The sequence below is a fragment of the Pelodiscus sinensis genome, unplaced genomic scaffold (genome assembly GCF_049634645.1).
Source record: "Pelodiscus sinensis isolate JC-2024 unplaced genomic scaffold, ASM4963464v1 ctg35, whole genome shotgun sequence".
NCBI lineage: Eukaryota > Metazoa > Chordata > Testudines > Trionychidae > Pelodiscus > Pelodiscus sinensis.
The window spans coordinates 7,487,994-7,497,326 of NW_027465908.1; the positions used below are offsets into that span (position 1 = coordinate 7,487,994).

The 9,333-nt window shown below is 53.4% G+C and overlaps 6 non-coding genes across 6 annotated transcripts; 1 reads left to right on the top strand and 5 right to left on the bottom strand.

Annotated features, from left to right (window-relative positions):
- Window positions 1-119: 119 nt before the first annotated feature.
- On the bottom strand, window positions 120-201 carry TRNAS-GCU (transfer RNA serine (anticodon GCU)). The gene has a single exon. It is a non-coding gene; the product is annotated as a tRNA-Ser (tRNA).
- Window positions 202-3,577: 3,376 nt separating this feature from the next.
- On the bottom strand, window positions 3,578-3,649 carry TRNAE-UUC (transfer RNA glutamic acid (anticodon UUC)). Its single transcript has one exon. It is a non-coding gene; the product is annotated as a tRNA-Glu (tRNA).
- Window positions 3,650-5,343: 1,694 nt separating this feature from the next.
- Window positions 5,344-5,416, bottom strand: TRNAV-AAC (transfer RNA valine (anticodon AAC)). The gene has a single exon. It is a non-coding gene; the product is annotated as a tRNA-Val (tRNA).
- Window positions 5,417-6,629: 1,213 nt separating this feature from the next.
- On the top strand, window positions 6,630-6,702 carry TRNAF-GAA (transfer RNA phenylalanine (anticodon GAA)). Its single transcript has one exon. It is a non-coding gene; the product is annotated as a tRNA-Phe (tRNA).
- A 739-nt stretch (window positions 6,703-7,441) lies between these two features.
- Window positions 7,442-7,514, bottom strand: TRNAK-CUU (transfer RNA lysine (anticodon CUU)). The gene has a single exon. It is a non-coding gene; the product is annotated as a tRNA-Lys (tRNA).
- An 839-nt stretch (window positions 7,515-8,353) lies between these two features.
- TRNAQ-CUG (transfer RNA glutamine (anticodon CUG)) lies at window positions 8,354-8,425 on the bottom strand. Its single transcript has one exon. It is a non-coding gene; the product is annotated as a tRNA-Gln (tRNA).
- Between the last annotated feature and the right edge of the window lie 908 nt (window positions 8,426-9,333).

Genomic DNA, 9,333 nt, shown 5'->3' on the forward strand with positions numbered 1-9,333 from the left:
GTCTCTGTGGAGATTTCCCCTTTCCCCAGGCTGCAGTGGGAGGGGCTGGGGCAGGCAGGGATACAGGAGGGGCTGGCACTGAACTTCTGGGAGAAGCAAGAGAGAAGTCTACTAACACCCGATGAGGATGGGATTTGAACCCATGCGTGCAGCGCACAATGGATTAGCAGTCCATCGCCTTAACCACTCGGCCACCTCATCTGAGCAGTTAGGGTTTGTTTCAAATCACCTGAAGTCAGCTCTTCAGGGAACCTTTCTGCCACTTGCTGGCTGGCCAAGGACACCCAGGGTGGGAAGGTTTTGGCTTTTCACAATGTTCCCTGGTTTGTTGTACGAAGCTCAGTGCTGGTAACAAACCCAAACACCCCTTGGCTACATCTACTCTGCAGACTTCTTGCTCAAGAACTGTTTTGTGCAAGAGTTCTTGTGCAAAAGGTCTTGCGTAACAGTGTCTCTGCACTGCCATGTGCTGTTGCACAAGAGAAGTGCTTTTCTGCAAGAGCACACATGGTAGTATGGACGCTCTCCTGCACAGGAAAGCTCTGACGGGCATTTTAGATATCGGGCTTTCTTGAGCAAGAAACCCCTGTTGCCCATCCACACTGCCTCCTTGTGGACGTGTTCTTGCACAAGAGGGCTTATTCCTCACATGGAGAGGAATAATTCTTGCGCAAGAAGCCCTGTTGTCTGATGCTGCACTATAAATTTACTTGCGCAAGAACCTGCCTGCAGTGTAGACGCTCTGCAAGTTTTTACACAAGAGCAGTTGCTCTTACACAAAAAGCCTGCAGTGTAGATGTAGCCCTGCAGTGTAGACACACCCTGAGAGAGACAAGGAAAGGAAGTGGCCAGAGCCTCCCCCCAGCAAGCTGCCCCTCAACAGGACGGGCACGTCTACACAGCACCCTCACCTCGAAGTGAGCTGTGCGGTGTGAGCGGCTGCCGGGGCCCCCAGGGGAAGGTCTGTGGGGAGTTTCCAAGGCAACAACAACAACAAAGTTTCATAATCTACACTCATGTGACTGTGATTTATTCCTCCACTAACAAGTGTCTCTGAAGGGATGAGAAATGCAGGGCCCAGGTGCAGGGAGCCGGGTCACATTCTCCTGCCTGGCTCTCAGTCCTGGCTGAAGCCTGGCGACAGAGAAAAGAGGCCAATGCAAACAGCCCCATGGCAGCGAGGGAGTCAGTACGTGGGTGGGTGGAGCAGGGAGCTGGGGGCAGGGTTCAGCTCTAACTCACTAGGGGTGCGTCCCATAGTTCAAAATCATCAATGCGCCTATTTTGAAATAGCTTATTTTGTAATTTGGGGCTGGCTACACAGCACTTACTTTGAAATAAATCGCTGTTCCAAAACATCCCTCCCTCCTCCTGCCATGCAGGGAATAGCGAGCCCGTTATGGTTTGAAACAAGGGGCTTGCTCTTAAAACGCGTCAGTGTGATATGAGCACCACGTCCTAAACCTCCGAGCTAGCCGGCCCACGGGTGTCAGTCTCACAAGTGGCCCTTTCAGAACGGAGCCTTGGGCAGCGGCAGCGATGTTGAGGGCTCCAGAACAAGGTAGGGGAGGTAGCAAAATCTTTTGTAGGCAGGGGAATTAGCTCAAGAGGTAGAGCGCTTGCTTAGCATGCGAAAGGCAGTGGGATCCATGGCCACATTCTCCAACTGTAGCTCAGTTCTTATCCTTATTTTCACTGTTGGGTGCTCAGTGGCCCCCTCCCTCTTGGTACCTGCTCTCCCAAAAGAGACAGACCTGGCTCCCCTTTCTTTTCCCCCAGCAATTGCCGTGCTGCAAAGCAGAGAGTGGAGATAACAAACTCAGCAGTCCCTCAAGCTTTGTGGTACAATGGAAAGCCTGTTGGGCATTTATGCTGTAGTGGCTAGTGTGAGCCCAACTAGACAGTCAAAGGCTGTGGGTTCAAGTCCCACCAGTGTTACTTTAGCTGCTTTCTCATTTCCAGGCAATCCTTAATGCTGAAATTGGGGTGGGCTTCAGTCCAGGTAGTTCCCAGCAGACTCCAGTGAGGGTGGAGGGAAGGGCTGGTTCTTGGGTTGTTGGCTGAGGGTTGATCTGAAAGGCTGCAGGTACCATGCCCTGCCCAGGAAGGCAAGACTGGCCTTTCCACAGCGCCCCTCCCCCAGAGCCAAGGTTCCCTCTAAGCCAGGCCTGGGCAATACAGGCCAGCGGGCTGTATCTAGCCCATCAAGACACTCCCTGCTTGCCCCACCCCCGCAAGCTGCTGAGAACAGGGACTGCTGAGCAGTTAGTGTCCCTGTTCCCAGCACAATCCCATTGGCTGGTTTCTGGCCATATGAAGCATCATCCCCCCTCCACTCAGGGTCTTATTCATCGACCCAGATGGCCCCTGCAGCTTGTGTGGGGACAAGGCAGACAGGCTGCCTGAGAAATGTGCTGGGCTGCTGGCCGGGAGTGAGCCAGGTAAGTCTCCCAGCCAGAGCCTGACTGACACCCCAGCCCCTCCCTTCCCTCAACCCCCGGGTACCGCACCTAAACCAAACCCTGTCCCCCCACCTGAACCCACACCCCTCCCAGATCCTGCACCCCAATCCTCTGCCCCAAGTCACAACCCAACACCATGCAACCATTCCCGCACCCCAGTCCTCTGCCCCAGGCTCCTGTCTGCACCCAGCCTCCATCCCAGACCCTCACCTCCTCCGATAATAGCATGGAAAAGTGCAGGCTTGGGAGTGGTTCCCCATCAAAAGTCATTGCCCACGCCTGCCTAAACTGTGCAGCAGCCCAGCCTCAAAGCTGCTTCCTGATCCCTTCCCAGCCAGGGGCTCTGGACTCCGCCCCTGGAGCTGCCCTGTCTTCTCCAGAGCCCTTAGGCTGGCACCGGGGAGGCCTGAGTCCAGGCAGTGTCCAGTGGAGCCCATCAGAGGCAGAGGGAAGGGCTGATACTTGGGGTGGGGCCGGGGGCTGTTCTGAAAGGCTGCAGGCACCGTTAGACCCTTTTGTCCTTCCCTGTCTCACCCCAGCGCTGAGCAACACTCAGTGTCGGTCTGAGCATCCGTCCTGCTCTGGGACGTGTCTCTGTGGCAGGAACCTGCCCAGGCGGCTCTCGCAGGGAGGCCCCTCCCTGGCAGCACCGAGCAGTGAGAGCTGAGTGAAGGGGGAGGCAGGACCAGGGGGAGAAGGCTCCATGACTGTGTCAGAGGGAGGCTCTGCCCTGGCCAGGGGGGAATCGTTGCCTCTCCGAGGGGCCCAGGCCTGGTGGGTCATTTCCCCAGGTTACTGAGTGGGGGCTGGAGCCAGTTCTGGGTTGTCTCTTTCAACAACCAAACTGAACCAATGGATCTTGTGCCGACCTGACACTGCGCTGGGCTAGTGCTGTGTGTGCCACAGAGCTTCCTGCAGGGCTGCCCACATGGGAGAGGGGAGGGGCAGTTTGAGTCACCAGCTGTGTCCCTTCTGAAAATGGCAAGTGTTGTTTTAGCAGTGAGGGAGAGGTGGGAAGGAGCCGGAAGTAACCTCTTGGGTCTCAGCTGCTGTAACATGTGGAAATGAGGTGAGAAAAATGACAAGGCAGTGGCCATGTGAAATTTCAGTCTGGTTTCCCTGACTGAGAATCGAACCCAGACCACAGCAGTGAAAGTGCTGTATTCTAACCACTAGACCATCAGGGACACCTGAAACACACTTTTTTGCTCACCTACACCAGCCTTTCGCAGGCCATTTTCTGTCCACTTCAGGATTGCGGGCCCATTCTCCTTTGCCCAGAGGGGACAAGAACAGCCAAACAGAACATCAAAGCAGCCAGACTGGGCCATGCCAGTTGTCCAACTAGCCCAGGATACTGTCTCAGGACAGCAGCCAATTTCATTGTCCGGAGGGAATCCTCAGGACAGACAGTTGTTAAGTGATCCCTGCAGTCGCTCATTCCCAGCTTCTGCAATACACCAGCTAGGGACACCTGCCCTGTCCATCCTGGTTAAATGCCATTGATTGACCTTTCCTGCATTAAATTATCCAGTTCTTTTTTGGACCTTCTTGTAGATTTCACCTTCACAACATCCTCTGGCAAGGAGTTCCACTGGGTGCAAAAATGCTCCCTTTTGGTCTATTTTTAACTTGGTTACTGATCAGTTTCATTCTGTCAGCCTGGTTCTTGAGTAGGAGAAAAAATAATTTATTTGCTTTCTGCACCCCTGTCGTCATCGCATAAACCTCTGTCCCATTGCCCCTTGCTTGTCCCTTTCCCAAGCTGAGAAGAAGTTCCATGAAGGCTGGTGTCCAGCAGCTCCCTGCCCCAGTGTGGCTGGCTTTTGGGGACAGCAAGTAGGAAATGGTGAGGAGCGGGAGGGGGCTACTGGAGCCACTTAGCCCCCGGCTGGCTCTGACAGTAAAAAGGAAAACAGGGATTTCTCCCAACACTGGAGAATGTGGGCATCGATCCCACTGCATCTCACATGCAAAGCAAGCACTCTACCACTTGAGCTAATTCCCCTGCTGTAGAAAGTGTGGCCTTCTTGGAGGCTCTTCCCTTCTCCACAGGGACGTCTGGCATCTAGGTCAACTAGTCCTGGGAAATGAGAATTCTCCAAAAAGGCCACAAGGGCAACACTAAGGAAGGAGACTCCCTGCAGCAAAGCCATGGGGGGTTTCTGAGATGGCCCCTGCCCTGCAGCCTGTCCCACCTGGCCATTGTCATGGACTCTCTGTGAGGTCACCGCCTTCCAAACTCCATTAGCCAATAAGATGCGGTTCTGCAAAAGCCCCTTGTGATGTCACTGACACAGGCAGTCCTTAGGCTGACACTGGGGTGGGCTTGAGTCCAGACAGTTCCCAGCAGACCCCAGTGAGGGTGGAGGGAAGGGCTGGTCCTTGGGGTAGGGGCTGGGGGTTGTTCTGAAAGGCTGCAGGTGCCGTTAGACCCTTTTGTCCCTTCCTGTCTCCTACTAGTGCTGAGCAACACTCAGGCTGTGTCTACACTGCACTGCTCTTCTGGAAAACGCTACGCAAATTTCAAAACCCAGTTTCAGTTTGTGCAGCTTTTTCTTCTGCTTTTTTTTGGAAGAGGCTTTTCCGACATTTGGCCTGTGGACACTGGGCAAGTCACGCAAGGGAGGCAGCAGGAAGAGCCTGCCCAATGCACCAGCCTCCCAGGGCAGGGAAGGCCAAGCCACAAGCCTCCAGCAGCTGCCTGGCCTGATTCATCTCCCCTTCCCAGGCTGGCACCAAGAGGCATTCTCAGCTAACATCAGCTAACAGAGGGGGGTCTCTGTCACATGGGAGTTGGGCTCATCCCAGGAACAGGCTGCTCAGCAGCAGCTGCACTTACCTGGTCACCCAGGGGAAGCAGCAATAACAGAAGGCCTTGTGTTTCTGCCTGGCTTTGAACCAGGAACCTTTTGCATGTTAGGCAAATGTGATAAACACTACACCACAGAAACACACTTTGGTGCGTGTGGAACTTGGATGACTGTTTTGTTACTAGCTCTTTCTAAAAGGGGCCTGCACCTTGTGAACACTCCACCTCTTGTTCTCAGGGAATCCACTAACCTGAGTTGTCAGCTCCTCATTTCCTCACCAGCCCCTTGAGATTTGTAGCTCAAAGCTGGAGCTGCTGTGGAAGGAGGTGAAGCTACAGAAGCTGACAGGGGACAATCAGCAGGCGGAGGGTTATTTTTTCTCCTCCCTGGGCTGATGTGGCTAGAACTGAAAAGAAGAAAATCCTCTTCCCTTCTCCTCAGAAGATGGAAATTGCAGTTGGTTCTCTCTCTGGTTCTACTGGAGCTGGACCCCAGGACTAGACTTTTTCTTTCTAAAACCCTGGCGAAAGCTGAGAGTAAATTGCTTGTAGACTGAGAATGTGAGTTAAAGAAGGTCATTGCCCAGTACGGGGCTTGAACCCATGATCCTGACATTAAGAGCTTTATGTTGTTTTGCTAACTGAGCTAGCCTGACTGGCTACACTAAGCTTTTTCATATCCCATTACACGGTAGCAGGAGCCAAGCATTCTCAACTGCCTGACTTGGCTCTTTCTTGCCTCCAGTGGGGGATTCTGATCTGTGGAAAGGCTTGAACTCGAACCCCATTCCCGACACACCCACTTCTTTCCCCACAAGGAACGGCCCCATTTCCATCTCTCCAGTGACAGGAGAAGGGGCCTGGGTTCTGGATTTCTTGCGCAAAAACCTCCCAGTGTAGACCTAGCCCTGCAGTCTGTTTGAAGGCTCTACCAAGTGGCCAGGAATGACATCCCTTGTTTCAGTATTTTTCTTCTATACAATTATCAAGCTATATTTAGCTAAGCTGTTTGTGAGTAGCTGGCGGGTACCACAGTAGCCCACATCCGCACAAGCGCAAACGACCTCACTAGTGGCGCACATTATGAAACTCACTCCACCCATGGATGGAAAATCTCAGAGGGAACATGACCCCCCGCCCATCTTCTTCCCTGCATTGGCAGCCACAGTCCCTTTCAGCCACTAGAACACCCCGGGAAGAGAGGCAGGAATGGGGCCAAGTGCAAGTCAGGCTGAGGGGGGCAGGCAAAGCTCATCTTGCCTTGCAGGTCCACTGGCAGCAGCATCTTTCTTGTATTCTGCTGAGAGAAAAATATGCCTGAGAGAAATAGGGGCCTCAGAAAACTTGCAGCAGTTGCCAACGTAGCTCAGTTGGGAGAGTGTTAGACTGAAGATCTAAAGGTGCCTGGTTGAATCCCAGGCAGTGGCAGAAGCCTTAGTCAATGTGGCTTAGTCTCTTTTGGCATCTCTCCATCTCTGGCAGGCCAATATCTGCAGTCAGAGTTCAAAGGCTGTATCAAGAGGCCGGGAATGACATAATAAAGTTGATGATATTTCAGGGTTAGAAGTGGGAGAGGGGATTTCATGTCACCTCAGAGGTTGTTGACACAGTAGAACAGGGCTCTTGGCTTCAGCTGCTCCCAGCCTTGCGTCTCTGTTTTTAATTCCATGCCCCCAGAAATGAACATTAACAGAGCCTGCCTCGGACTAAATCTGAGGCTTCCCCATACTGAGGACACACTATTTCTATTTTATAGACTGGAAGTTATTATGTTGATTTAAGCAATTTCAAAATAGTTTCCAAGTATACACATGCTCCTTGTGAACACTCCACCTCTTGTTCTCAGGGAAGCGCCTAATTTCCTCACCAGCCCCTTGATATTTGTAGCTCAAAGCTGGAGCTGCTGTGGAAGAAGGTGAAGCTACAGAAGCTGACAGGGGACAATCAGCGGGCGGAGGGTTATTTTTTCTCCCCCTGGGCTGATGTGGCGAGAACTGAGGAGAAGAAAATCCTCTTCCCTTCTCCTCAGAAGATGGAAATTGCAGTTGGTTCTCTCTCTGGTTCTACTAAAGCTGGACCCCAGGACTAGACTTTTTCTTTCTAAAACCCTGGTGAAAACTGAGAGCCAATTGCTCACAGGATGAGAATGTGAGTTAAGGAAGGGCACTGCCCAGCATGGGGCTTGAACCTATGACCCTGAGATTAAGAGTCTCATGTTCTACCAAGTGAGCTAGCCAGGCTGTGTGGGAAAAGTTTCCTAATATCCCATCCCAGCATAACAGGAGCCAAGTGTTCTCCACTGCCTGACTCAAGGCTCTTTCTTGCCCCTAATGTGGGGTTCTGGTCTCTGGAGAGGTTTGAACTCGAACCCCACTCCTGACACACCCACTTCTTTCCCCACAAGGAACGGCCCCATTTCCATCTCTCCAGGGACAGGAGAAGGGCTCTGGCCTGTTCTCTGCAAAATGCTCAGCCTGTTTCATTTTCTGCAGGAACAAGTGGGATCCATGCGCCCTGTTCCCCAGTGACAAGTGTGTGTCCTCTCCCCCCTTTCCACAGACACAGCAGGCCAGGGGGCTATGAGCCTCCAGAGGCCCCTTCCTACTTGGCATCCCACAAAGCTGGGTGAAAAGCTGCTAGACCCCAGCCCTCCTGGGCCAAGCCATGGCAGAGGTAGCAGGATTCACTCCCATCTTCGCCTGCCTGTGCCCTGGTGCTGAGGGGCCGGCCCCTTTCCTGCTGCCCCAACTCTTATTCCCACAATGCACTTTGTGCAGGGGCCATTGGTCTTTCTGCCAAGGTGCGTGGCTGGAAGCCAGGACTCAGGACCCTTCCCCCAATCCTCCCTCTGACCTGCTCACACTGTCTGGCTGCCTCCAGCACAGGCTGAGCTCAGGGGTCAGGTGGGTGACCTGCCCTGCAGGTGTGAAGGCATCTGGCCCTTCCCGCCTGCTCAGTCTGGAGATGGAGCTCCAGAGGACCTCAGACACCCAGCAAGAGGAACAAAACTCTCTTTGTTGACCCTCAGCACATAGAAGCTGAAGCACCTGAAACTTGTAACAACCAGCTGAGCTCTAGCAGGCCCCACTGAGATTTGAACTCAGATCACAGGATTCAGAGTCCTGAGTGCTGCCCCTTACACCATGGGACCTATGGTGTGAGAGTGGAGTGGGCACCTCTGACTTTCAGCTCTCAGGCTGGCCTCTGCTCTCCTGGCTCCCTCCAGCTGCTTCATCTCTCAAGACTCCCTGTCCTTCCCCAGCTCTGCTGCTTTCAGGGCAAATCCCTTGTTAGGACCAGTCACACTCTGGGGTCAGTGAGGGCCCCTCCCACCTGGGATGTGAGTCACACAAAAGCCTCGTTTCCTGCTCCGTTCCCAACACTGGATGCAAACACACGGTTGCAATGGGGGTGTAGCAAGTGCCCCCTTAAAAAGCTCATCAATTGAAATGAAACTTTTACATCTCCAGCTGTGTCACACTTTGGATTTCTATTGAACAGGGATTCTTCAAATGACCACAAACCCCTCACATGCTCTAGTGCCAATGCCCATAAACCAGACAAACCCGTCCCTCAGCTGGAACCAATTCAAACCGGCTCTGTGTGTGTGTCTGGTTTCTGTTTCCATCCATTCCACAAGGGTGTGATCTGATCTGGATGCCCATTGGCTCGTCCTTACTCTCCTTTGGCCGTGTCCTGCAGAAGAACAAGGACCACGTCCAGCTGGGGATGAATGGCCACAATCGATCTTACAGTGTTTGATTTAGCAAGTCCAACTAAGACTCACTAAATCAAATCCAGAGGCCACCCTCACCAGCTTCCAGCACTTCTGCTCTTTGCCCCCTTCGGCTTCCTGCTGTGGGGACAGGGCCAACTCCAGCTACGTAGGGAGGGATGGCAGGGAGAGCAGACACGTTGGCCAGGCACCACTGGGGGCTGCCTCCCTCATCTCCCCCATACCCAGCAGCTGCTTGGCCAGCTTAGCCATGGGGCTGCTCTCTGGGACTTCTCTCCCAGCTCCTCCACCTGTTGCCATTGCCCATCCCAAGGGAGGGGGGA